The sequence below is a fragment of the Balaenoptera borealis genome (genome assembly GCF_965194805.1).
Source record: "Balaenoptera borealis genome assembly, chromosome: 7".
In the NCBI taxonomy this organism is placed as follows: Eukaryota; Metazoa; Chordata; class Mammalia; order Artiodactyla; family Balaenopteridae; genus Balaenoptera; species Balaenoptera borealis.
In genome coordinates, this window is record NC_138864.1 from 89,788,619 (window position 1) to 89,815,875 (window position 27,257).

The 27,257-nt window shown below is 39.9% G+C and overlaps 1 protein-coding gene and 1 long non-coding RNA gene across 7 annotated transcripts in view; one reads left to right on the top strand and one right to left on the bottom strand.

The window, feature by feature from the left end:
• Nucleotides 1-417: 417 nt before the first annotated feature.
• Nucleotides 418-27,257, top strand: part of LOC309632498 (uncharacterized protein) — a 615,011-nt gene continuing 588,171 nt past the window's right edge. For 4 of the 6 annotated variants that reach the window (XR_014246934.1, XM_082400157.1, XM_082400158.1 and 1 more), the window contains exons 1-3: nt 1,804-14,170; nt 15,769-15,932; nt 16,048-16,208. The gene's annotated coding sequence lies outside the window, so the exon portion shown is untranslated. Of the gene's footprint in view, nt 462-1,134; nt 1,336-1,803; nt 14,171-15,768; nt 15,933-16,047; nt 16,209-27,257 lie in introns of those variants that run through there. The other 2 variants (XR_014246932.1, XR_014246933.1) reach the window with 2 other exon arrangements.
• Nucleotides 26,659-27,257, bottom strand: part of LOC309632550 — a 385,961-nt gene continuing 385,362 nt past the window's right edge. Inside the window, exon 2 of the long non-coding RNA XR_014246975.1 lies at nt 26,659-26,930. This is a non-coding gene — a long non-coding RNA (uncharacterized lncRNA). The remainder of the gene's footprint in view (nt 26,931-27,257) is intronic.

The following is a 27,257-nucleotide window of genomic DNA, read 5'->3' on the forward strand; positions in this document are numbered from 1 at the left end:
GGCAGCCCGCGGCCCGGGCCGGGGCAGCGGGAGCAGGAGGAGCGGCGTGCTGAGCCGCATCAGCCTCTAGGACCCCAGGACTCCCAACTTGGGTGGCAAAGCCACGGAGCCGACTGCTGATGCCAACGCCAACCCAAGGGCCTCGAGGGCGACAGCAAGAGCTCAGCCGCCAAGGCCAAGGAGGCCCCATGTGCCTGCAAGTCGGACCTGGAACAGCCTGAATTTCGGAGGTCCAGTGCGAAAGGGGGCGAGGCCAAGTTCACAGACAGATGGACGAATTACAACCGGAACTACCCGAGGCCGCTGCGGTCCCCGCCGCCGCCACGGGCGACCTGCCACCAGAGGGCGCCCTGCCCCAGCCCGGGGTGCACAACCTCCCCATGCCGGCTCTCTTCTCCTGAAACAGGCGCCCAAGACCCGCGCCGGAAGCACATTTGCTGGAAACATACCGGCCCGCGAAGGTGAGCAGGACGCTGGGTCCCTGAACGATGCTTTTAAAGGCTTTGATTCCACTGCCTACCCCTTTTGCCAGTAGCGCTAAGCCGGAGTCGAGGGCTTCCTGCACCGCACCCTTCCCAGGGCAATGTTTAAGGGAAGCACCCAGAGTTGGAAACTTGGGGGGAGGGGCATTGGGTATTTTTTCTTTTCTTTTTTCTTATTCTCTTTTCTTTTCTCTCTCTCTCTCTCTCTCTCCTTTTTTTTTTTAAAGTAGTACTTTCTTTGAAACATATAAATTGTATATAACCATCTTCACTTCTGTTCTGCTGCGGGGCTCCTGGGCTCCTGCCTGAGAAAACCTACTTGTGCATGTGAACAGCTGTGAGTCCCCTGGGCCTCAGCCCCAGCTGGCACTCCGCCTGAACGGGCCTGATTTTCAGAGACTCCCTAAAGCCTGGGGTCGCAGTCTGGTGGCTGGGGGTCTGGTGGGTTTTCTGGGCAAAGCATGTGCCCTCCTTCTCCTCCTCCTCTGCTGCATCCTCCCCCAGGAAAAAGGGAACAGCAAGCTTCTAGAAGGCACCGAACGCTGCTCACCCCATGTTGCATGAGCAAGATGAAATGGAGCCAAGATGGCGGGCAAGACCCGCACGGAAGCAGGTCCAGGCATTTCTGGAACCCTGTCTCCTCTGCAGTGCGTGGGCCGTGATGACCCCGCTTCAGGGGCCAGTGGAAGTGAAAAAATGTCAAAGAAAGAAGGAAAAGAGCCTGAGATGGGAGAAATGGAGTCCTTTCCCACTGCTTGTCTCGTCTGCATTCACACATGGGCCTTCCTGCCATCCTTCTTCCAGAGTTCATCCTTAAACCCGCACCCTCCAGCCTGCATCAGAAGACTCCAGGGTGAGAGATGGACCTGGAGGTGGCAGGGCTGGTGTGGGGCAGCGCCCCCCCAAGAGCTGCCTCCAGGAAACAGTATTAACGCCTGTCCTGTCCTGGCGTGTCATGGCCGCCCGTGCCTTTCTCCCCTCATGCCGGTGTCTGTCCTGCTCCTCAGAAGCCAGAGCGCCCCGTGTGCCAGCCCCGGCCCCTCTGGGGACAACTAAGGATGGGTGGTGTGGCCGCTCCACCAGGCTCCTGACGGTGGGAACCCTGGGTGTGGTTCTAGGCAGTGTTTCTGCTTTTTCTGCATCTCTTTGCACCATATCTTTAGGGCCCGTGGTTTTGGTGTGTTTGGTGTTCTGTCAAGCTGACAGGTGCATGGGTTCAGAGGTGTGTACGGTGTTGAATTTGTGGATATTTCTGGGAAAGAGGCCTGAGGAAAGGGTGGGAGACTAGTTGGGGCTGCTGGGCCCTCTCCAGGAGAGGGACTGGTGTTCCTGGTGTGAGTGGGGAGCTTGGAACTGGGAAGGGGGCAGAGATACCTGCAGTGGACTCCCCCGGGGCGTGGCTGAGGTCCAGTGCTGTCCACAGAGCCCCAGAGGAAGCCCACCCTGTGGCTGTGGCCTGGGGAGACAAGCCCAAGGGGAGTGGGCGAGGCCTGTGAGGCCGGGGGTCCTTCCCACCTGTGTGTCGGTACTTGCCGGCTGTCTCCTGCCTTTTCCTCCTCATCCCACCGCCTCAGCCACCTCGCTAAGGCCCCTGACTCTTCCTTGCTATTTATGAGGAAACCTGGTATGCCAGCCACAGGGTTCCCCCTTCCAACTCCTTGGGGTGGCAGGTGAACGAGGCTCCTATACCAAACCCCCTTCCCCCAGGTCGAGTTTGTGACCAGAAGCAAGGGCGGGAGGGGCAGCCCCTCAAGGTCAGTGTGCCATGATCAGGTTGGTTTGGTTTGTCTTTGTGTCTTTTTTGGTTTGTTTTTTTTTTAAACAATGATTAGTGAGATTTTTCTTCAGCCCCGAGTGTTGGCCTTGAAGCAGAGGGTTGTAGCCCTTGGTGTTTGTAAGATAAGAAAGAATACACACTGTGGCTATGGTTGGGTTTTTTTCCCCTCCTTTGGGAATTTTCTTTTGTAAAAGCAAAACTCAATACCTTTTAAAAACAGAAATCTGTGGATGAAGCTGGAACCAGCCTCTTGGAATCTTCAGCCTAAGCACCTCACGGGACTATGAATTCACCTGAGGTTTTCATTTGCTATCAGGCTGAGGTTTTAAAGAAAAATTGTTCTCTAACCAGGATTGTAACAAAAGTGTAAATACTATTTCACAGTTGAAAGTTGATGGTGCAGGTATCTATAGAATGCACTGTATTTTTACAGTGACTGTCACATGACCCTATTCCCCCCCTTTCTGTATTCCATATCTGTCTTCCAGAAATGTCACCTGCCCTTTCTCCTGTGGTCTCTTAATCCAATAATTGTATTACTGCCATCAAAGGATGCAGTTATTTTTAAGAAAAAAAGAAATATTATACATACTAATTATTTAAGATTACATAGGTGTCCAGTAGAAATGTATAGTAAAGTTATAGTAAAAATTGATAATAACTATGAAAAATTAGGAGAGGCTAGAGAGAAGAAATAGAAATACTATTAATAAGCTGTCTTTATATTTCATACCAGAGAGTCAGATGTGACAGATCAAGAGATTTTAATGTAAGCATATTTTTAAATATTAAAGAACTAAACTACTAGAAGAGCTACAACAAAAAAGTTAAAAGTGATCACTTCTTCAAAGCTAGAGTTCAGATTGGAAAAGGTGGGTTGGGGGATATTACTTTTCATTTAAAACACCTATTATAGAATTTTATTTTATTTTATTTTTATTTTTTTTAAAGGAATTCCTTTATTTTTATTATTTATTTATTTATTTATTTTTAGCTGTGTTGGGTCTTCGTTTCTGTGCAAGGGCTTTCTCTAGTTGCGGCAAGCGGGGGCCACTCTTCATCGTGGTGCACGGGCCTCTCACTATCGCGACCTCTCTTGTTGCGGAGCACAGGCTCCAGACGCGCAGGCTCAGTAATTGTGGCTCACGGGCCCAGTTGCCCCGCGGCATGTGGGATCTTCCCAGACCAGGGCTCGAACCCGTGTCCCCTGCATTGGCAGGCAGACTCTCAACCACTGTGCCACCAGGGAAGCCCTAGAATTTTATTTTTTAAACAAGTGCATATATTACTTTATTATATTTTTAGGAAATAAAATATCCAGAATCTAGGATATGCTTAATAAATATTCCTTTCCACATACATATTCTTTATAGAAGTCTCTGAGCAAGCAGTTTTTCTAAGTTACTCCTTAGATTGACTCCCCTGACTTCTGAGTTTTAGTTCTGTGACTATAAAATTTTAATGTGAATTTAATCTCCTAAGGGATCCTATTAAAATGCAGATTCTGATTCAATAGAGCTGAGGTGGGGACTAAGAATTTCTGCATTTCTAACAAGCTCCCAGGTGACACAGACGCTGCTGGTCTGTGACCCACAGTTTGAATAGGAAGAATATCCCTGGATATGTCCCCACCCCCCATTTATGAGTTATATTTTCCTGCTTCTTTGCATGTATGGTGACTTTTTTTTGGGGGGGGTGAGAATTTCCTTTAATTTCCAATTAAGTAAATACTGATTGATATCAAGGCTCATAGGTCTGGATGGTTAACTCAAATTCCTTAGCAAATCCCAGTGGATGCTGATTCAGGTCGGGAAATTCCTTAGCCAAGGCTCTAAGTTCTGCTCAGGTCCAGGGTGTGTAAGTAAGCACCGAGGACGGTTCACCTCTCCCTGTAATAGGTTTCTTCTTAAAGGGAGCTATAATACTTCTGATTTCTTTTTATCTTCCTTTGCTGGGGAAGAGGGAGCAGCAGGAGGCAGAAGGGTTGGAAGAGAAAAAGAACGTCTGGGTGTATGGTGACTTCTGATTAGATGCCAGACATGGTGAATGTTACCTTGTTGCATGCTATATATTTTCATGTTCTTATAAATATTCTTGAACTTTGTTCTGGGATGCAGCTAAGTTACTTGGAAATAGTTTGATCCTTTTGAGGTGTTGGTCGATCCAGAGAAGTCTTTAGTCTGGGGATAATTTTACCCCACTACTGAGGCAATACTCTTCTGAGTTCTCCATCACTTTTTCACTCTGGCTATTGGGAACACAAATGATTCCTTGCCCTGTGTGAGCTCCGGGGAGTTCTTTTCTCTGCCTTTGGTAGTTTCTTCATACATGTGCTCTGATCAGTACTCAGTTGATGACAGGAAGAGAATTCTCTCCACATCTCTGGAGTTCTTTCTCTGTCCAACTCCCTCCTATCTTGTCCTCTGCCTTGCAAATTCTAATTGCCTAGGTTTCTCAACTCTATCTCTTTAACTTAGAGAGACCGATGGGCTCTTCCTGCGTTCTTCTCTTGCAGACTGGAAATTCATGCAGGCACTTTTTTTCCCCTCTCTCAGAGATTACTGTTGTACACTGACTGATGTCCAAACGTCTTAACAGCATTGTTTTCATATATTTTTCTTAGGTTATAGTTATTTTGGTCATGATGATAAATTTGGCTCTCTCTCTTGGCCACATGCAGAAGTCCCTGGATATTAGTTTCTATCCCAATTGGCTTTGCTTATTTAGCTTAGTGTCAAGAACTATGAAGAGTCTGAGATTTTACCCTGCTTGCAAAATAACAAGTTAGTCGGCCACAGTTTTAAAATGCTAGCAGAAGACACCAGACTCCGGGATCAGAGACAAAGGATTTATTATTCAAGGCACAGCAAGAAGCTTGAGCTTCCTGTTCTTATTGGTTCCCCTTGTCCCCTAAATCCTGTGGAGTGATGTGGAAGGATCTAGATAAACAGTGTGCACAGAGTGGGTCTGTGTCATAGCTGAGGAATCCTGAGTCTCAGTATCATAAAGAAGATGCTAGCCAATTTGTCAAAATTTGTTCCAGAGGGAGAGATTTTAAAACTTATTCTCATCACTAAAGACATGTTCTCTGCCGAGAGGGAGACACTATCTTTTTCTTCCAAGATTGTTTGCTATACAATCATTCTTGGAAATATAGTCAGATAAAAGTTGTCACAACACATGTTGAAACTGTGGAGAATAGCTCCTGAACATTGAGCTTTGCTAAGTGACTTGGCTGAGTGCTTTTGGTACTGTGGTTATCTCAATTATTTTTTATTAGGTATTGAATGATGCAGAATACCTATGAAGGATGACTTAAATAAGGGCCAGACTAGTTTGGCAATGAATAGCTCTTAGGACACACACATTGATTATTTAGCATGTACTCAATTTCAACAAATCGGATTCTTTCTAAGCATTAGCACAAAAATTACTCACTTTTTCAAGGAAAATTACCAAGCAAGGTAGGTTTCGGCATTTTTAGAGTTGATATCTGATCTCAACTTTAAGGTGGGCACATATTCACAATGTACATTCAATGCCAACTTGTTGAACTTCTTCAATAAGGTATAATAATATTGTTGAGCATGTAAAAGGATCATTTCCAATTTAAATTTTATATGTCTCATCATCAAGCTGGTTATTTGCCAAACTGGACAGGTGAAGCTGTGAGAGATAAGTCTGCTAGGTGCAGTGAGGATCTTTTTCTTTCTTTGGAGAATTTCTTGGTTTTTGATAATACTTTTCATGTGATGCTGTCTGAAGGATTCTAATTATGAGAAACAGAGAGTAGATATGGCACAATTAGACTTGATTAAAGAAACAGAGCTGATAATACTGACTTTTAAAAAAAAATTTATTTTATTTATTTATTTTTGGCCGCGTTGGGTCTTCGTTGCTGCGCAGGCTTTCTCTAGTTGTGGTGAGGGGGCTACTCTTCACTGTGGTGCACAGACTTCTCATTGTGGTGGCTTCTCTTGTTGTGGAGCACGGGCTCTAGGTGCGCAGGCCTCAGTAGTTGTGGCACGTGGGCTCAGTAGTTATGGCTCACGGGCTCTAGAGCACAGGCTCAGTAGTTGTGGCGCACGGGCTTAGTTGCTCCGCGGCATGTGAGATCTTCCTGGACCAGGGATAGAACCAGTGTCACCTGCATTGGCAGGCAGATTCTTAACCACTGCACCACCAGGGACGTCCCTATATTGACTTTATTATTTGGTAAAATCCCATAGGAAACTAGAACTATTAGGCAAAACTATCTTGACAATGTCATGAGCAAGTCAATAGAAGCCACTCAAAGGCTTAGTTGGCTTATTTAACAATTTAAACACATTGCATTCTCTAAGGAGGCAGGTTTTATCACATATTCAAGGCAAGCTAATGAAAGAGGTAGAGACATTGTGCTCATTGTATGGCTTCATGTTAGAGCAGAATGAGAAAGGCTAATATTTATAAATGACTTCAAGGTTAAGTTTGTGTCTGTCTGACTTGTAAATGGATCTAAAGCTTTTTGTGGGTGGCATTAGAGAAGTCTATAACTCCAGATCAGCAGGAGCTCTTGCCTTAGTTTATGTGGACACAAGGAGATGCTTCAGGAAGCCTGTGAGTCTGTGTACAATTTTATGTGAATGGATGTGTTGCATTTTAGGGGGCAGGGATTCAGTAACTTTCATCAGATTCTTGAAGGATCAGTGAAGATTAAGAACAACCTTTCAACGCCCAGATTAACCAAGGAATAACTCAGAGACATTTAGCTGGGTATTTTTATATTCTCAAAGTTATCTGGAATGAAAATTGTACACTCAAATGTTAGGAAGAGTTAGTAGAATGAGTCAAGAGATAAAGGAAAAATCAGGATTAAAAGAGAGAGAGGGGTGAGGGTAATTTAAAACAACAACAACGACTATGGTTAATCTGAGAACAAAAAATCTTGAGTGTACATTTTTTCGGTAAAATAATTATCTGACAAGTAGTACAGAAGTCAGGCTGGAGGGTTTTTTTTGTTGTTGTTTTGTTTTTGTTTTTGAGATGGCCAACTAAGGTATTGAAGAAAACAATTTTAGTTGCTGATAAATTCTCCTTGAGAGTTCTTGTAAGGTATACACATGACATGTTTCTTTCTTCACATGCTATCCATCAGTGCCTTCACCATAGTTAAGCTAGTTCAGCCTCATTTCCCTCAGAATTTCTCGCTGGTCCAGTTGAAAAAAACCCCAAGAGAAGATCACATGGCAGAAAAACCACACAAAATATTTCCTGAGTGATGAGCCCTGATCTCTAATAGCCAAACTCTTAAATTAGTTCTATTTTTATGCTTCTTCCAGTACGCAGCCACTTTATTACTTCAAAATTATGGACACAGTTTTTGACACACATTTGAAACTCTGTTAGCTTAGAAACAACTGAATTATCATTTCCTCAAACTGTATGTTTTATGAGAAGCATAATTCAAGAGCACATGTTTTATTATTAGTCACTATGCAAAGCAATTTCATATTACTAGGAAAATTGCCAAGGATGATTAAAGTCTATTTAATAATTAATTGACCTATCAGAATCCTTTTTTCTCAGCATTCAGCAGCTATATATTGGCCTAATTATGGCCAGGAAATTGATCTCAGACTATCATTATTTCTTTACTCAGTTTTAAAACATTGCTGTCAAAACCCAATTAGAGAGAGGAGAGATGTAAAACTATATGGAATTCTATTTTTAATTAGTGTTATCCTGGCTTATACCTTAGGACTCCTTTCTAATATCCTGCTTCAGGATCTTAGGACATATTGTTCTGCCCGCTAGAATGTTCTTTCCCTAGATATTCACATTCAGGGATTTGCTCCAAAATTTTCTCCTTAAAGATGCTTTCTCTAAGTACACTGACAAGTATTAGTCTATATTATCTAAAATTTAGTTATCTAAAATGTTACCTACATTTTTCTCTTCTCCATGCTGCTTTATTTTTCTTCAGAGCGCTTGCCCATTGTATTCCAGATATATTTTTATTTATATCCTTTACTAGAATGGAAGGAAGCTTAGTGAAGGCAGCTTCACTATTGAATCTCTTGCTTCTAGAATAGTGCCCAGAACACCGAAGTTCCTATTTGTTGAAAGCATGAACATGTGGACTTTTATCTAAATATTTTGGAATAGTTTCTTTAGATGGATTGTATAGTTGTCCTTCAACTATACCAAAAATAATGGTAGCTTCTTTGACTATGTTAAATACGGAGTATATTGCCTTGTTCTAGGAGAAGTTTCTAAGAAGTTCGATTTTATGCTTAGCAATTATTAGAAAGAACAGCTGAACATCAATAGCATAATCTTAGTTTTCATATTTACCACAAATGTATAAAATATAATCGGTCACTTTTTAACTTATTCAGTAGTTTAAAATTTCATCTTTTGGTGTTTAAATGGTCTTTTTTTTTTTTTTTTCTATTATCTTGTATGGAGATGTGGTATCCTGACCTGTCACTAGTATGGAAGATTAAAGATCAAAGATCTAACTTATCCATTTATCATTTTACCCCACATAATTCCAAAATCAAGGTAAGATCCATACAAAGAGTAGCTGAAATAATAAAGAAGAAATTAGGATTCATACAAAATGTGAGGGAAAGGATGGTGTGAGTGGCTAAAAGTCAAAGTTGCTGCCATTGTCCATTATTCATATTCTTTGATTCCAGAAACTCAACAGCTAAATTTAGGATTCAAGAATTTTAATCAACTCAATTCAGGTGCTAAAAAGTCATATTCCACTTGCATCTTTCAGGTAGTCTGTTTCACTTTTATTCTTAAATATTACATTTTACATTCCATGATAATCTTTAAATTACTTCAGGACTTATTTGAAATGTATACGGCACAGAATCAATTAAAAAAAAAAGCCATGATCTTCATTTTCAGAAGAGCTGTATATGTAACTCTATTGCATCTTTTAGTATTCATGGTGATAAAGTGTAGACTAATTTATGGTCATCTCAATGTAGAAAATGAACCAATATCCATACAATATAGAGTCAAAATCATTTTACAGCTATTTTTAATCTAAAAATCTCCATTTTGAACAGAGATTTTTTTTTCATCAACCTTTATCCTTCTTTTTGATGAAATGGGATAAAAGCTGAAAAAAGATAATTGAAAAAACAGTTAAAAATGACTTAGTTATACTGATCCAAATGGTCTTAGCCTGCTCTCAAGGTTTGCTGCTGAAATTTTTTCCATTACCTGTCATCAAGAAGTGGAGAAGTATGGTCCCTATAAATTATGTTGCAGAGCTATTGCAGTAGAAAAATGGCAGCCATTATTTTATCAAATTACTTTGTATCTACAAGACTGCTCTCCTTGCTGCCATGGTATTGTAAATTAGGTGGCAATGTTTGAAAAAGAGAGTTGTTACTTAGTTTCTAATCTCTACTGCTATCGGTGACAGAATAACTTTGTCTTTTAAGGAAATCCTGTAAGACCCCACTGAGTACTTTGTGGTCTGGGCTACTGTACTTGTTTGGTGCTAATACATTCTCATGATAAAAATAAATTTAAAGGAATATTTTATTTCATTAGTATTATGGGGCTATGAGTTAGCCAAGAGGTATTATGAACTTGAAGAATGGTTAATTTAACATATAGTACTTAAATCTCTTGATATTCCAACTTCCAACTGCAATTTCTTCATTGAGCTAAAATTGTAACCTCCGGCATAGGCTTCTATATGTTGCAGTGTTTTTCATAAATGTTATTCGGCTATGGTTTGGCAGAAAAGGAAAAAGCAAACCCTAATACATGTTTGGCAGAAAAAGAAAAAGCAAACCCTAATACATGTTTAGGGTTGTTGTTTGGCAGAAAAAGAAAAAGCAAACCCTAATACATGTTTAGGGTCTATGACATATTAGGTGTTTTATATTGACCAATGCTTATGATTCTGTACCTTATAGATATCTGGTAACTATAGGTATTATTACATTTATTTTATTTTATTTTTATTTATTTATTTATTTTTAATTAATTAATTAATTTATTTTTGGCTGCGTTGGGTCTTCGTTGCTGTGCCCAGGCTTTCTCCAGTTGCGGTGCATGGGGGCTACTCTGCGTTGCGGTGCGCGGGCTTCTCATTGCGGTGGCTTCTCTTGTTGCAGAGCACAGGCTCTAGGCACGCAGGCTTCAGTAGTTGTGGCATGCGGACTCAGTAGTTGTGGCTCGTGGGCTCTATAGCACAGGCTCAGTAGTTGTGGTGCACGGGCTTAGTTGCTCTGCGGCATGTGGGATCTTCCCGGACCAGGGCTTGAACCCATGTCCCCTGCATGGGCAGGCGGATTCTTAACTGCTGCGCCACCAGGGAAGCCCTACATTTATTTTATAGATAAACTTTCGCCAAATCATATAACTTCAAGAAAGAAGAGTCAAGACTGGTCAGAATCTAAAGCTATGTTTTTGTACTACGTCATATTATTCACACACATTTTTTATATTGGGAACTATGAGAAAGGCAAGGATAATTATACCTATTTAGTACGAGGAGAAGAGGATTGAACATGTCTTTAAGAAGGTGTAATGTTTAGGAGGCAAGATGATGTGTGGAAATAGTCCGGAAACTGAAGTTTTGGAACTCAAATCCTTGATTTAGGCACTAAATAACTATATGGGTGAACGAATAATTTAACTAAAAAAAGATCCCATTTCCTTCTATGTAAAATGAAGGAGTTGGTTTCAATATTTTAAGTTCTCTTCTATGCCTTACTTACTTTGATTCTGTGATGTTGAAAGATTACTGCCTTAACTATCTCGATTTTAGGTGAAGAGAGAAGATGCCTTAGAATGAATTTATGAAAGGCACAAAGGGAATTCTTGTTTACTTAAAGGAAAGGTTATAATCAGAGGCCATGGAAACACCATCTTTAGGATTTTTAAGAATTTGAAGGACCACTTTATTGGAGTGCCTTGAGAATGAAAAAAAAAATCACTCATTAACAAATACACTTTTGAGTCCTTTCTGTGTGCAAAACACTATGGAAATGTATAAGATATAACTACTACCTTCAAGGAGACTTTGATCTAGTGGGGGAGATAGATGTGTAAACACTAACAGAATATAGTATTTGTACACTACTGTATAATAGGATCTAATCTTACTGAAGTAGTCAAAGAAATGATTTAGAAACCCAACAGTGATTCAGAAGAGCTCTCTCTCTACTTAATATTGCTTCAACCACATGAAAAGCATTACATAACCTAAAGCAATACTTTAAATACTTCTTTTGTCACTCATCCATTTTCCTCACATAATCCCAACTCTGTGCCTCTTTCTTCTCAAAGTTTTGCCAAATTACACCCCTGCACATCTTGTGTCTTTCTCTCTTCTTTCTCCCCATTCTCTCTTATGTACTGATTTTGAAAGACAAAATCCAGAGGAACCAATCTGGCAGGAGAAAACCCATCTCTGAAAGCAGAGAAGGAAAAGACCAAGCCAGCAAATGGAGAACATGCCTACAAGGGTCTCTGATAGTTACAGCTTGGTTTTTCTAGCTTGTTTTCCTCCCCTTCCCTTCCCTTTCTCTTTGGTACAGAACTTCTTCCTGTGGAAAATGTGTATCGGGTAGTTTGTGGGGCTAACACCATCACCAACTAGCCACAGAGATAAACGGGCTCCAGGATTGGCCATCAGACTCCCTTGTTCCCCTGACCAAAATGAATGGTTCAGGGACATGCACATGTCCAAAACTGTGTCAGTCAGATGCCCTCCAGGGGATTGGTTGTAGACTCTTTTCTTCCTTTGTGTATCACAAGCTGTAAAGATCATAGTGTGGAATTGCCAGCATTTGTTTCCCCTCCTTTCCTTGGTTGGATTCAATAGGCTGCCCGAAGAATGAAGCTGACTAAGGAGGAGGGCAGAACTGGAAAATGGGAAGAAAAATAAACCACTGGCAGCCTGAGCCTCTAGGTCTAACAGAGTCTGAGGCTGATGCACCCCTGAATTTTCCAGTTACATGAACTAATATGTCCCATCATTTTTTTCTTTTCACTTAATTTAAGTTGATTTTTTCCCTCTTGAAATGAAAAGAGCTCTGTATAATGTACATCTATAGCAGTATTTGTGGGAATAGTCACATTAGCAATCGTTGTCCAGTCATACTTCCTGTGGGTTAGTCCTTATAGGGGGTAACAAAATATTAGTCCAGAGCACCTAAGTATTTTCATATCTCAAGTTCCCATCCTACTTGCTTAGTTAGTAGGGCTCTGTTTACAGTTCAGTGTCTCCTCTCCCTTTTCCTATGTTGAGATTGTATATAATACCTCTCAGTTTCCTCTGTAGGTGCTATGAAGTAAACCCCACCTTAGTTCATTGCAGTACCTTCTTCAAGACCTTGGGACTAGGGGATGGTTAACTTCTCAAAGAGCAAACTGGCATTCTTGGTATTTAATCACCTCTCCTCATGACCAGTATTTTAACTCTGGAGATGAAAAAGGAACATGGGAAAGCCCTCTTTGACACAATAAAGCAAGAAACAAAAGCTTCCTTTGGAATATATTCCAATCACACTGGATTTGCAATCCTCTGGGAGAGAATGATGGGGTAACTATATCCTTCCCACTTATGACCTGCTCTAATTTACTAGAACCAAATTAAGAAGCTGCATCTTAACCAAGGTCCCCTGGCTTACTCTAGAGGGATCCCTGACCATGATTAGAGGAACCAGCTTATCTCTACCTGCTGAGATCTCATCTGTTAGGATTCGTCTTCAAGGGAAGGAGATACACCTTCTTTACTTCCAGCTTCCAAGACCACTCAAATGGTGACTTGGCTGAGCTTCATTAGTCTGGCTATCCAAAAATTAGCTAACTGTCTCCTCAGTTCTCATTAGATTCAGTATTCAGAGTTAATGAATGTTTTTAACTTGAGTTTCCAGAAGATCTGTGATGCCACTTGTGTGAAATAGAAAATATAAGAGATAGTGTAACTTGTTTTGGGGGCTGAGACAGGGATAATTTTATCTTGGGGCAAGTAGAGTGTGAGTTATCAGATAGGTGTGCATGTGGGAATGCCTTGCCAGGGGCTGGGAATGCTGGTCTGAAATTCAGTAGAGAGGCTATAAATTGCAGTGAAGAGAGTGAGGGAGACACTGCTGAGGGAGGAAATGATTATAAGAGAAGCAGAGCATCAGATGAGCATCACTGTGACGCCAGCCAGTGATCCTCAGACCAGGGTACTAAGAGACTTTCCACGGGGTATACTGGTGGTTCATTTTACAGGAACCATCTTCCAGAGAATTGCCTTCATGTGTGCTGTTTTCTAAAGCTGATTTACCTGAGCAGTTATCTGAGGTAGATATTCCCTTTGCCACCTGCCCTTCCACAAAACCTCTTTGCCCATGTTGCAGAAGAAAAGCCTACATTCACCCATTAGGAATCTTATTATGAGACTTGACCTTGGGACTTCAAAGCCTGCAGAGCAGCAGGCAGAGGGACTGTTCAATGATTCCTCTAATCGAGACATGATAAATTTCTTCTTCTCATTAAGATGTATAGACCCAATAAAGTTTTCCTTTTTGTATTTATAATTTTACTTTCTCTATATAAACTTTCTATATTTGTATTCACCTTTTAAATTTATATATGTTATTATATAGATTATTTTTGTTAATTTTATATCAGTACTAATTTTAATGAATTATTCATTCAAAGAAAATGTATAGCCTTGTGTTAATAGAATATTAAAAATAAATTCCTTTATTTTATTGCAGAGTACTATAATAAGGAGATAATGAACAGCTTTCAAGTATAAAAATATATATAAAGATCACATGCTGTGGAGACACAGGAAGAGAAATACAGATTTGAGGAGAAAAAGAAACAGAATTCCCAGGACCTACAAACAAAAATATTTGTACTACTTGAACGTTATTGATGCAAGCGATTGGTATGTCTTTGACATTAATGTGAGCAGTGTCCCAGTGACAAATGTCTTACGGGAAGCTAAGTGTTTAGATTCTTAGACTCCAACTGGCTTCTTAGAATCTAATTTAGAGCCTTAATTTATAAATTTATTCTTTTGTAGCTCCTTTAGGGCTCCCCTTGGGAAAAACTCAGGGGCCTCAATGGTCATCTTGTTCAATCACTTTAGATCCTGAATAATCTTTACAGTCCTCTGAAAAAGTTATTCATCTTTCCTTCTGTTTCTTCATTTGTCCTTTCCTTCACCCCCTTCCTTCTTTGCATGAACACAGTTATAAAATGAAATTTTTTATACTAAGGATTTATGATAAGTGCTGGGGATATGACTGGTGAAGAAAATGACAGGTTCCTGACCTCTCTGAGCCTATAGTCTAGTGGGAAATACAGCCAATGAAATAAGCATTTCTGTAAAGTTCAAGGGCTGTAACCAAGGAAGCACAGGATATTATGGTAAGAACAGATAAGAAACATGTTACTTTATCAGTGAATGTTTCTAAGAATGTGTCATTTAAGTTCACTCACTATTTTGTCATTTTGTTCTTTCTTGCCCAGCCCTGTTCTATTGAGGATCAAGACAGATAAAGTTGCAGGGTTCATAGAACTTACATTCTATTGAAAAGGTAGAGACAGAGAAAACAGACAGTAGAGGAAATGAATAGGATACGTTTCAGATAATGATGAATGCTATGTAGAAAAGCAGGGTGATTCATTCATTCGTTATATTAAAATTTAATGAGTGCCTAGTATTTTCTTGGCACTGCTCTAAGTGCTGAGCATACAGAGAATAAGACAAGACATTGTCTCTTCTCATGGAGTTTACATTTATTTGTATTAGGGGAGAGAAATAATACTCAAGCAAAAATGTGTAGTAGGAGGTCAGATAGTGATACGGATTATAAACTGAAATGATAAAAGAGAAAGGGAAAGTGTGTGGAGAGGTCTTTTTTTTTTTTAACATCTTTATTGGAGTATAATTGCTTTACAATGGTGTGTTAGTTTCTCTGTATAACAAAGTGAATCAGCTATACATATACATATATCCCCATATCTCCTCCCCCTTGCATCTCCCTCCCACCCTCCCTATCCCACCCCTCTAGGTGGTCACAAAGCACTGAGCTGATTTCCCTGTGCTATGCGGCTGCTTCCCGCTAGCTATCTATTTTACATTTGGTAGTATATGTAAGTCCATGCCACTCTCTCACTTCATCCCAGCTTACCCTTCCCCCTCCCCGTGTCCTCAAGTCCATTCTCTACATCTGTGTCTTTATTCCTGTCCTGCCCCTATGTTCTTCAGAACCATTTTTTTTTTAAGATTCTGTATATATGTGTTAGCATATGGTATTTATTTTTCTGTTTCTGACTTACTTCACTCTGTATGACAGTCTCTAGGTCCATCCACCTCACTACAAATAACTCAGTTTCTTTTCTTTTTATGGCTGAGTGAGAGGTCTATTTTTGATCGATGCTGGTGAGGGAAATATCCTAAGGCAGTGAGAATTGAGCAGAATTCTGAATGAAGTGAGGGACCAACTCATGTAAATATCTGGGAAAATTTTGTTCCAGGTAGAGGAAGCTGCAAGTGAAAAGATTGTGAGGCCAAGAGCATGCAAAATATGTTCAAGGAACAACAAGGAGTCTGGCATGGCTGGAGCAGAGAGAAGCACTGATAGAGAGCAGCTGAGGACGGAGGGAGCCAGAGGTCAGGCCACGAAGCTTTGCAGATCATGGTGAGGAGGATTTTGTTCTAAATGTGATCAGAAGCCACTGGAGGACTTGAGCAGGGAGTGAGGTGGTCTGGTTTATGTTTTAAAAAGATCGCTGTGCTTTTGTTCCTTTTGTTAGTTTATATGAGCTTGAGCGTGACTTTAGCTTGGTTCATCTGAGAAGGATATTTGAGCTGGATACCAAAGCTGTGATCTGAAGGACAAGAAGAACTTACCCAGACATTGAGGAGAAGTCATCGTTCTGTATGTAAAGACACTAATGAGAGCTGAAGTCTGAAGGTGAGTGAAGCACGTCCTGTTCAAGGATCTGGGAAATGTTCATTTGGGCTGAAGTCCAGAGTACAAAGGCAGGACTGTGAAAGAGGAGGCTGAAAATGTATAGTGGTGAGGGAGGAGTTTTGATTTTATCCTAAAGATAATGGACTGTTTTGAAGACTTTTAGGTAGGGGAATATCAGAGCAGTTCTGTATTTTGAATGGTTTTCTTAGGCTGTTGGAGAGGAACTGGAGATGGGAGATCAGGTAGGAGGAAGGTGCAGAAGTAACTCAGGTGAAGCGATGGATTATGGTCAGACTTTGTGTGAACATTTCTTGGAGCCGCTATTAATTTTGGAAAACTGTGATTGTTGAATAGGTCTTGCCTATACAGAGTCAATCCACCATCTTGGAACATCCACCAATTTATCTTAGATTTTTCTCTTGTCACACAGGACAAATTTAATTCTGTTTCTACATGGCAGTCCTTCATATTTTTGAAGGCAGCCATTAGTGTCTCCTTTTTCCATATTTCTTTCCATCATGTGGGAGTTTTTTCTTGTGCGTGAATGTCCCAAATTTCTTCAACTCGTGAGAGTTGAGTGTGCCCCATGTGACACAGCTTTTTGTTCCTTCTCAATATTCTGTTCATTTTTATCTTGATCAATTCTTGTTGGTTAGTGACCCTCTCAGGGTGTGCTACCCTACTTTTACCAGCATAGTAAAGGGGGCAATTATTTCTTCCCTTTTTATGATCATTATATTTTACAAATAATAACTGTTCTCAAAAATAATAAAATAATAAGTTCTCAGAAACTTTTCTAGCGCTTGTACAATATTACTGAGCTTCTCAGTCAACTAAAGTCCTCATTTTCTTTTCAATTATGTTACCATTAAACTTGAGTCTGGCTGTGCGATAAATAGATACAGGGCACCAGGGTGGACACGGTGTCCAAAAGGTGGCTTTTATACAATAATCAGATGAGAGAAGGTGGAGGCTTTATCTAGGGTATTAACAATAGAAATGGAGAAAAAGTGGTTGAATTCTATATACATTTTGAAGGAAAATCCAGTCCATATTTTGTATCCCCTGGAAACTGTAAGTAATCAATGGCATGAAGTGTCTGTCTTTGCTGTATTGTCTTGGGTGACTGGCTCATATTCAGTCCCTATCACATGGTTCAAGTCGAAACCTTTAATTTTGTGCATATTTTACATGCACTATTATACATGAATACAATTGTCAGAATAATTGACTCCTGTGATAGGCTGCAAGTATGTAACTTTAAAATACCAGGCATATGCTTTAGATTTTATTTCGTTTCACCTTTGTTTTATTGATCTAAAGTATGTCATATTACGAGACTATTACTGTCAACTTCAAATTTCATTAAATCACTCATATTATAATAGAAGACACTGAGGGGCTGGCTGTGCTTTGTGTCTTTTATAGGATTCATAGGAAATGTCATTACGATTATGTCTTTTTGCTAAATGGGATTTGTAAGAACTGCTTCACATTTATAGAGAAGATGACAGCCCCCTCCCATCTGAGACTTAACCTCTCAGCTCCATTCAAAGTGCCTGTGAATCCTGGCACTTTTGCTCCACAGATACTCATTTCTTTAATGCACTGTGATCTCAGATTTTGGTGTTCTATCTGCAAGTCCTGGTGAGACAATGTCAGCTTGTCTTGTGCCAGTTCATCTACACATTGAATGACAGCTTTGCTGTCTCTGAATGGTAGCATGATGAGAGGTCATTCTACCTGGCTGTGCTGCCAACTGAAATGCTTAGTGTGTTTTCAAATTTGGGGTTATTAGAGCCAAAGAAACTTTATAAATTACCTTGTCTGTTCTCTTACCTTATAAATGTGGAAAATGAGAGTAGAATAGCTAAGAAGAAAATGTTCTTTCTTTTTTTCTCTTTTTAACCATTATTACAGACAAGGAGATGTACCTTAAAAAAGCCATTATCTGGGGTTGAAGAGTGAATACTTTAACAAGAAATCTTGTCAAAATATGATAGCAGTCATTCTGGGGTCAAGGTCATGGTGTCCGAAATATGGCGTGTGAAATTATCTTCAGAGCAACAGCCTGAGGAGCAGCTAAGGGATGTGTCCCTTGTAGGTGGATACGTCTCCATCTTAACCTGAACAACACTCATATTAAAGAGAGAAGAAAGCAGTTCCTTGTTTCTTCTTGGAGGGCAAATCATTTTAGCTACTCAGAATTATTTTTAAAGGGCTATCCTATTAATAACAGTCAATAAAACTCTGGGGGATAAAAGCAAGATTAGTAACCAGTTAATGCAAGGGGAAGATAGTGTGTAACAACATCTTTCTCCAGTGGGATACTGACACTTAAACTCATATCATGCCTTAAAGCAGTTCATACATGCCTTCTTTTTAGTCACCAGCTGAGCACTGGTTTTATTTTCTCAGATATTTCTAAGCTGTGAGAGGTTGCTGCCTAAAAGGATATCTAGGGGCTGTTCTTAGGATGAGGTGAAAATTGATTCTGAGAGGGAAAACAATAGATATTCTCTATAATAGGGTGAGTGGGTTGGGCAGAGAGATTCTCTGAGGGCTCCTTTATGATTGAACCAAAGCTTATCTACAGACCAAGTTTACTTTCCAAACCAAGATATTATAGAAAGAGAGGTGGAGCGAAACAACAAACTTTTTTCAGTATCTGGGGCTTCAATTCCTGGCTTTTTATTTCTTAAAACCCACATTTCTTGGTCAAGGTTTAAATCTCTTTCTAGGGACTTCCCTGGTGGTCCAGTGGTAAAGAATCCGCCTTCCAATGCAGGGGACGCGGGTTCAATCCCTGGTTGGGGAACTAAGATCCCAAATGCTGTTAGGCAACTAAGCCCACGTGCCACAACTACTGAGCTTGTGCTCCTCAAGGAGAGAGCCCTCATGCCGCAAACTACAGAGCCCATGCGCCACAACTACAGAGCCCACCCACCTTGGAGCCTGCACGCCACAACTAGAGAGAGAAAACCCACACGCCACAACTAGAGAGAAGCCTGCGCACCACAATGAAGAGCCCGCACCGCAACGAAAGATCCCGCTTGCCGCAACTAAGACCTGATGCAGCCAGAAAGAAAAAGAAAGAAAGAAAGAAAATAAATAAAACAATCTCTTTCTGGAATAGTCCTTTTCACATTTCTACCTGCATACTGTCCCTGCAGTGTGGACCTCTTGCTGCATGCTTCATGGTGCATGTACAGACTTGCTTCACTTCTAGACAAAGAGAGAGGCTCAGAGAGAGACACTGAAGCGGACGTCTGAGACAGTTTTCTCCATTTGTCCTTGAACCTTGTGGACAGTGTTGTATATTCCCGTGGGAGTGTGTGTTTATGGGGAATATTGCCTACAAGATGGTGTATCACTATACCGTGTACATGGGAGAACATCTTAGAAGAAAATAAAATTCTCTGCTCTTCATGATGATCAGGCTTAAGGGAGAGTGTGAGGGTGTGAGTAGGAGAGAGATGGAATGAAGAGGGATAATAGGAAACAGGGAGACCAAATAGTTCAGTGCTTCCCAAAGTGTGATTAAATGGGTCACCAGAATTTGAAGCATCTGCAAAGGATGAAGTAATTTGTTAATAATGAAGATTCCAGGGCTTCCCTGGTGGCGCAGTGGTTAAGAATCCGCCCGCCAATGCAGGGGACATGGGTTCGAGCCCTGGTCTGGGAAGATCCCACATGCCACAGAGCAGCTAAGCCCGTTCGTCACAACTACTGAGCCCACATGCCACAGCTACTGAGCCTGCGTACCACAACTACTGAGCACATGCACCTAGAGCCCGTGCTTCGCAACAAGAGAAGCCACTGCAATGAGAAGCCCACACACCACACTTAAGAGTAGCCCCCGTGCAGCAATGAAGACCCAACACAGCCAAAAATAATAAATAAATAAAATAAATAAATTTATTAAAAAAAAAAGAGATTCCAGGCAACCAAACAGTATTTCTGTGTAAGGGGCATAAAAATCTGCATTTTTTTAACATGCACATCAAGTGGTCCTTATATAAAAAAGTTTTAGAATCATTGAGTTTGGAAGTTAATATAATTGTGAAGGTGAGAGTTGAGGCCATAGATCAAGAGAGGATAAAAGAAATATTTCGTTGGTAAAATATACAGAACTTGATCATTGTGTGGCAGCGTGAAGAGAGGTGGATCTAGGATGATTCTCACAGGTGTTTGGTTACCTGGTAGATGATTGTATCGTTACTCTGATTAACTGGAACTTAGAAAAAAGGACTAGTTTTGAGAAGGTGGATGAGAAAATTTGGGCTTTGATTATGAGTTTAAAGTGTTTATGAGGCAACTTAAAAATTTTTTTGCAGTAGAGATAACCATGTAGACCTGTAGTTTGGTGGAGCAATCTGGGTTAGAAAGATAGATTTAGTGGTTATCAGAATACAAGAGGAAGTTGAATCTATTGGCACGACTGAGATTTCCCAAAGAGAAAATGTATCAGGAGAGAAAGTCTGGGGTGGAGTCAAGACCCAGGGACCATTGCTAAGTAGGATCATGTGACCAGGAAGCTGGCTGTTGAATTCCTTTCTTCAGAGATAGAAGACTTCTCACAGGTTGATAAGGCTCATTACATGATCTTAAAAGAGGAATATTGAAGAGGAGTGAAGGTAAAGGCAACAGCAGTTGCCCAGGTCAAGAGATTAAGAGGCTCTCCATTTATATTAGTGTCCCTCTGGATAAAAGCTGGATGTAATTTAAATGATCTAGATGGTAACATCTGCAATGTATGTGCAGTGAATTGAAGTGGCACCACTAGAAAGGGGAGAAGTTAGAGTTGTTTGATGGTATGAAAATCAAAGGAGGAATGTTTTCTTTTCACACTTAAGTGGAGTGAATTAATATGGAAGTGCCAGTGGGATAAAAAAATGTGTATGCCATCTCCTTTTCCTGGTGTGTGGGGGTCATCAGCATGTGGGCATCTTCCATTCAGAAGAGTTGGAAGAAAAGCCCTATCCTAAGAGAAGACCTCTGTTTTTATTTAAGCACAGGAATGGGAAGAACATCCAGTAAAGCCACTGAGGATGCAGAAGAGTGTGATGGAATTGGGAGCTCCAGTATTGGAAAGAATTGAGAGGGAGGTTAGCTGTGCAGTAATGAGAGATAGAGAAATGGTGAAGGGAAGGGTGGGGGGCGGTTCTGGGGTATGGACACAGGTGATGAGCATGCAGGAGAGGAAAGATAACCAGAAGGGTGCTAGATAATATCTCTACCTGTGGAGTTAGAGAGACAACACCTTTGTACACCAAGATATTTACATGTTTTTCAAGACCCTATATGGAATTGTGCCAAAGTATTTTGTGTATAAAATAAGTAGAGTTCAAAAGAGGACCAGAATGTGCTGAGAAGTGGCAGTGGAAAGATCATTGAATGCAGTGGGGCACGAATCAATTAGGTTAATTTATATGAAGCACCCTGAAAACTGCAAAGTATAATATAAAACTATGAGGTGGTATAGCCAGGGCAATGATCTAGAAGTTTCCAAAGTCTTTTAATAAACTTGCTGCATCAGGATCTTCTGAGGTGCTTTCGAAATTTTGGATGCCTGGGCCCTACAGTCAATTTACTAGATCAGGCTCCCTGATACTGAGCCCAGGGGATCTCTTTTGTCTTTTTTTACAGCTCTCATTTCTGATATATACTTTAGTATTATACACCTACTTGATTATTGATATTATAGTTCAACTTAGATGACAGTAAACATGTATGTGAATGGTAAAAAATTTAAAAGATCACAATGAATGAATAAATCTCATGAATGAAATTAACAAATAGTGAACAATTGGTTGGAAAATCACAGTTGTTTAATTTCACTATTTTAATTTGAAGGCAGTGAAATACCACTAAATTATTTTGAGCAAGTAGTGATACTGTGAATTTTAAGAGAATTATTGTGGTTTCTGTAAATAACATTTACTAATAAACTTCCAGTGGCTCAGAATTATTCTACTCATGTATTTGAAAATATATTTAGAATAACAAGGGAATTCCCTGGCGGTCCAGTGGTTAGGACTCTGTGCTTCCACTGCAGGGGGCACAGGTTCAATTCCTGGTTGGGGAACTAAGATCCAGCATGCCATGTGGTGCAGCCAAATAAAAATAAAAATAAACAGAATAACAAGACTTTAAATGAAGTTTAGCCCAAGTTTTGTTAAAAATGAAACATCTAATCTATAATCCTCTAAGCATTATGTTTGATATTGAGAAATCTGACATTCTTATTTTAATGTACATGGCTATATTTATATGAATAAGAAATTTAAGTGGAAAATCATTAGGCTTTGCTGTATTATTGATTTCTAGTTTCTCTAGTGAATTAAAAGTTACTGATTTTTAAACTCAGAAATAAAACCTCATATATCAGTGTTTTTTATACTAAAAAAATGATTATCTTTAGTTTTGCCTTTCAGACTAATGAATTCCTTGTAGTTTGGTAAAAGAATTAAAAATCATAATTTGGTGAATTAAAAATAGTTCATTTTTTCATTTCTCTTGGGCATATAGAGTGACTTATTTTATGATTTGCTAAAGTTGTAGACGTTTTCTGATCTTTTCTAAAGCAAAAATTGTGTGCCACCTTTGCAAACTTTTCCTTATATTTGGATCTGTCTAAAGCTACTTTTAAGAACTATATAATTCTGATCAAGAATTCTGTTTCTCCCTGAAAAACTTCCTTCTATATCTGATTTGGATGACATGATGGTGATTATCTTTGTTCCTACTTAGATATGTTGAAATTGCCTCAAGGCTTTGAAGTTCTGAGATTTAAAGAAAAGATGAAATACAAATATGTATGTGCTATTTTCATATGGAAATAATATTCTGAATGAGAAGTAACTTCGTTGTTGGCATACACTGGGTCTTACAGAATAAATTAAAAAGCACTTGGAGGACAGGCTCCATGCTTTTTCTTATAACTTCACTAAGATACATTATTAAATTAGTAGAGACCAAAACTTTTAGGATTTTAAAGAGTAATTGATATTTTCATTAAATTTTAGCACTTAAAAATTTGAGGATTTTGTTTATTTCTGTGTTTGAAGTGTGTCTATTTCATTCTTGAGTTCCAGTGTTCTTTTTAATAAGTAGCTTTATATTTTATTATTTTTGATTATTATTTCTGATTATTAAAGTTATAAATTTTCATAGTAAAAAAAATCAAGTAATATAGAAAGGTAGAGTGAAAATTACTTATAACCTCTCCACTCAGACTGAACCACTATTTAACCTTTTAGTATATATCCTTTCATACTTTTTCCTGTCTGTATGAATCTCTTTGGGTGTAACTCAATCTGTATAGCTCAGACCATTCTGTGGGTGTCTTTGGTGGGCATGCTTTTCTCCACTCTGTCTGTAAGGGGTTCCCTACCTGTCTTTTATTTTAGCTTCTGGCCCCTCATCTTTTCTCTATCACACACATTCTCACTGTCTTTCACATTCTCTGTATGTGGATTCATACATATGAAGTGTGTGAGTGAGTCTCTATATGTGGGTAAATGTGAGTATGTGTATATATATGTCAAAATAGGACCATTAGATACATGCTGCCTTGTAATTAAAAAAAAAAACTTTTCTATAACAATAAATATAGATACAAAGCTCCATTTTTGATGACTGAATGGTATTCTAGAATGTAGTGTGGGCTAGATTTAATTTATTTATCCAATCCTTTCAAACAATTTCTTTTGGACATTTAGGTTGTTTCCAAATTTTTTTTGTTACCATATTTAGTCCTTTTAGTGCACATTTTTACATATTTGTACAATCATTTCTTAGTAACTGAAATGTTACTATTAACTGTTACTAATAACCCTATTGTAAATATCTTTAATTAGATGTTCTAAATTATGTAAACTTAGAAATTCACTATTAGGCTAAGCTCAATACAGTTTTTATAAGATTTCTTGGGAAAGGTCAGTTTTCTTTAAATAATAAAATATTACAAGATATTGCTAGCAGCTATTGGTGGGTTGTGGCTTTATATTGTTGTTGGACATTTCTAACTGTATTTTCTGATGGGTATGTCCTGAGCTCTCTTCTCCATGACCGACAGGAAGAGTGTTTTGAGAAAACCAGTTAAGGTTATAGCTGTTGTTTGTGATGCAAAGAGCAGAATCAAGCTACACATTCACAGACTAGGAATGAAAATCACCTCCCTGCCCTAACCACTTGGATCAATTGTATTCTTTTCTCAACAATAGCAGGCCCTCCTTTTGAGTTTTGCCTCCCTGTTCTTTAGTTCTTTGTCTAAATAAACTCTAAGCTGCTTGAGACATGAGCTTTGTTTTCACTGTGTTGTTTTGTAAAATGCCACATGCACATATGACATTTTGTAGATAATAAAACAGCAATGATTATAGGCTGTTGGTAGTCCTCTGCTGATATCTCTGCTGGTAACAATACACTAAGATATCACTTGACATTCTATTGAGTTAACAGAAACTGTTGTGTTGATTTTTACTGCTGTTAAGAGCAGGGAGAATATTGATTTTAATCAGAAAGAGCAGGGAGAAATTGCTTTGACATGTGTTTTTTACTTGATCTTTGAGAATGTCATGAAAAAATAAAAAGAGTAAATAGTAATCTATGTGAGGTTCTTTCAAAAGAGCTGAAAGGTTGTTTGAAAATAGTGACCCAAGGATAGAGATTTAGTTTCAGAAATGAAATGTTTAATCAGCCATCTCAGAGTAATCTCTTACATGACAAAATGAAACCTTTCTTTGGAATATTAAATAATTGCATTTTTAGTCACACTGCAATTGAAATATAAAGAAACATGGCTTAATTTGTTAACCATTTTAATATTTATATAGTTATTCACAAATATACAATGATCACGTACACTAAGGTTGTTGTTATCCTAGGTCCTGGGGTCACACTGGAGAGCAAAGCAAAGTCCTTGCCTTAATGGAGTTTGTTTTCTAGAAGAGGAATAGATAACAATTAAAAATGATGTAGTATGTCAAGTGGTAATAAGTACTATGGAGAAAAAAGCAGAGCAGGATGGGGAGTGTGGATGGTAGTAGCCATTTTACATATTGCAGTTGGGGAAGCCACCCTGGAGACCTAAAGAAGGGGTGAATGAGCCATATCCGCATTTGTTGAAAGAATGTTTCAGGCAGAAGGAAGAGCAAGGGCAAGTGTCCTGCGGCCAGAGTGTGCTCCAGAGACAGCAAGGAGGCCTATATGGCCAGGAGATTAGCAGATACGAGCAAGGAAGTGGGAAGATGTAGGTCTTACAGGGCCTTGGGGGCCATTATATGCCTTTGGGTTTTACTCTGAGTGGGATGGAAGTCAATAAAAAGTCATAAAAACAAAAGTGACCTGATCTTATTTTCTTGTGAAGGGATTAGTCTGGATGCTATAAGAATAACTGTCAAGGTGCCGAAATGGAGAAACACTGTAGTAATGAGCTAGTTCGTATCCAGGCAATGGGCGATGATGGTTTGGATCAGCGTGATAGCAATAGAGGATATGGAAAGTGATTCGATTTTTGCCATGTTTTAGAGACAGGGGTGACAGAATATCCTGATGTATTGGATGTTGGGTATGAAATAAAGCAAGTAAAGATGTTTTCAAGGTTTTTGGCCTGAGCAACTCAGAAGGGTAAGGCTGCAGAAAAGAGAGTTTGGTAGGGAACTTGGCAGTTTGTTTTGGGATAAATCCAGTTTGGACATTAGAGATTAGTATTTAGTTCCAAGAAAAAGGTCATAGCTGGACATGTAGATTTGGGAGTTGTCAACATGAAATTGGTATTTAATACCATTAAAGACAGGAAACTGGAAGAGATCATTTAGGGAGTAATTTAGATAGAGAAGTTCTGAGAGCTGAGGCCTGGGGTGTTTCCAGAGTTAGAGGTTGGAGGAATCTGAGGTGAAGGCTGAGGAGGAGTGAGATAGTGAGGTACAGGGAACCTAAAGAGTGGTCTTTCAGGGGCCAAGTGAAGTAACTGCTTCAGGGAGGAGGGAGGGGCGAGTGGAGTCAAAAGCCATTGATAGGTCTTTTAAATAAGGACAGAAGTTGGCAACTGGGCGTCATTGTTGACCATCTTGTGAGTTGTTCAGAAGAATAGAAAAGGCTTTCTGGAGAGGGTTCAAAAGAGAATAAGAAGATAAAAAACAGAAGCAACAGTATGGGTAACTATTGAGGAATTTGCTATGAACAGGAGAATGGTACTGTTGTCCCAGCCATGTTGAACGGATTCCCAGACAGCATATGTACCAGGCTTGATGAGCAGTGTTTGTTGGGGGAGAACTCCTAGGGGCAGGACCAGTATCAGGACATGAACCCGCACTGCCCATTGCATTTAGGGCAGTACACAGATATCTAGCAGGGCTGAGTGTCAGACTCAAGGAGAGGAACTTTGACATTAGGCTGTAGGGCTTTTTTTTTTTTTTTAACATGGATTTAATTAATAAATTAATTTATTTATTTTTGGCTGTGTTGGGTCTTCGTTTCTGTGCGAGGGCTTTCTCTAGTTGTGGCAAGCGGAGGCCATCCTTCATGGCGGTGCGCGGGCCTCTCACTATCGCGGCCTCTCTTGTTGTGGAGCACAGGCTCCAGACACACAGGCTCAGTAGTTGTGGCTCATGGGCCTAGTTGCTCCACGGCATGTGGGATCTTCCCAGACCAGGGCTCGAACCCGTGTCCCCTGCATTAGCAGGCAGATTCTCAACCACTGCGCCACCAGGGAAGCTCCAGGCTGTAGGGCTTTAAAGCTGTACCAGCTCCTCTCTTGATGTGAGTAGGGCTGCCGTGATATTTTCATTTCCGCCCAGTTCCTTCAACCCCTGCCTCAACTGCTCACAGGGCTGAGGTTCAAGTTTCTGGTTGACCAGGATTGAATATAATAAGTACTAGCTCCCCAGTTTCCATAGGAGGACACCGAATTCTTTTCTGGGAGCCCAGCCTAAAGGAGATTTAGTCCTGATAAGGTAAGCCTGACCTCTCAGTAACAAGAGAAGTATGAGAGGGGTATGCAATGGTTTTTCTTTACTTATCCCTTGTTCCCTTCTCTCGCTT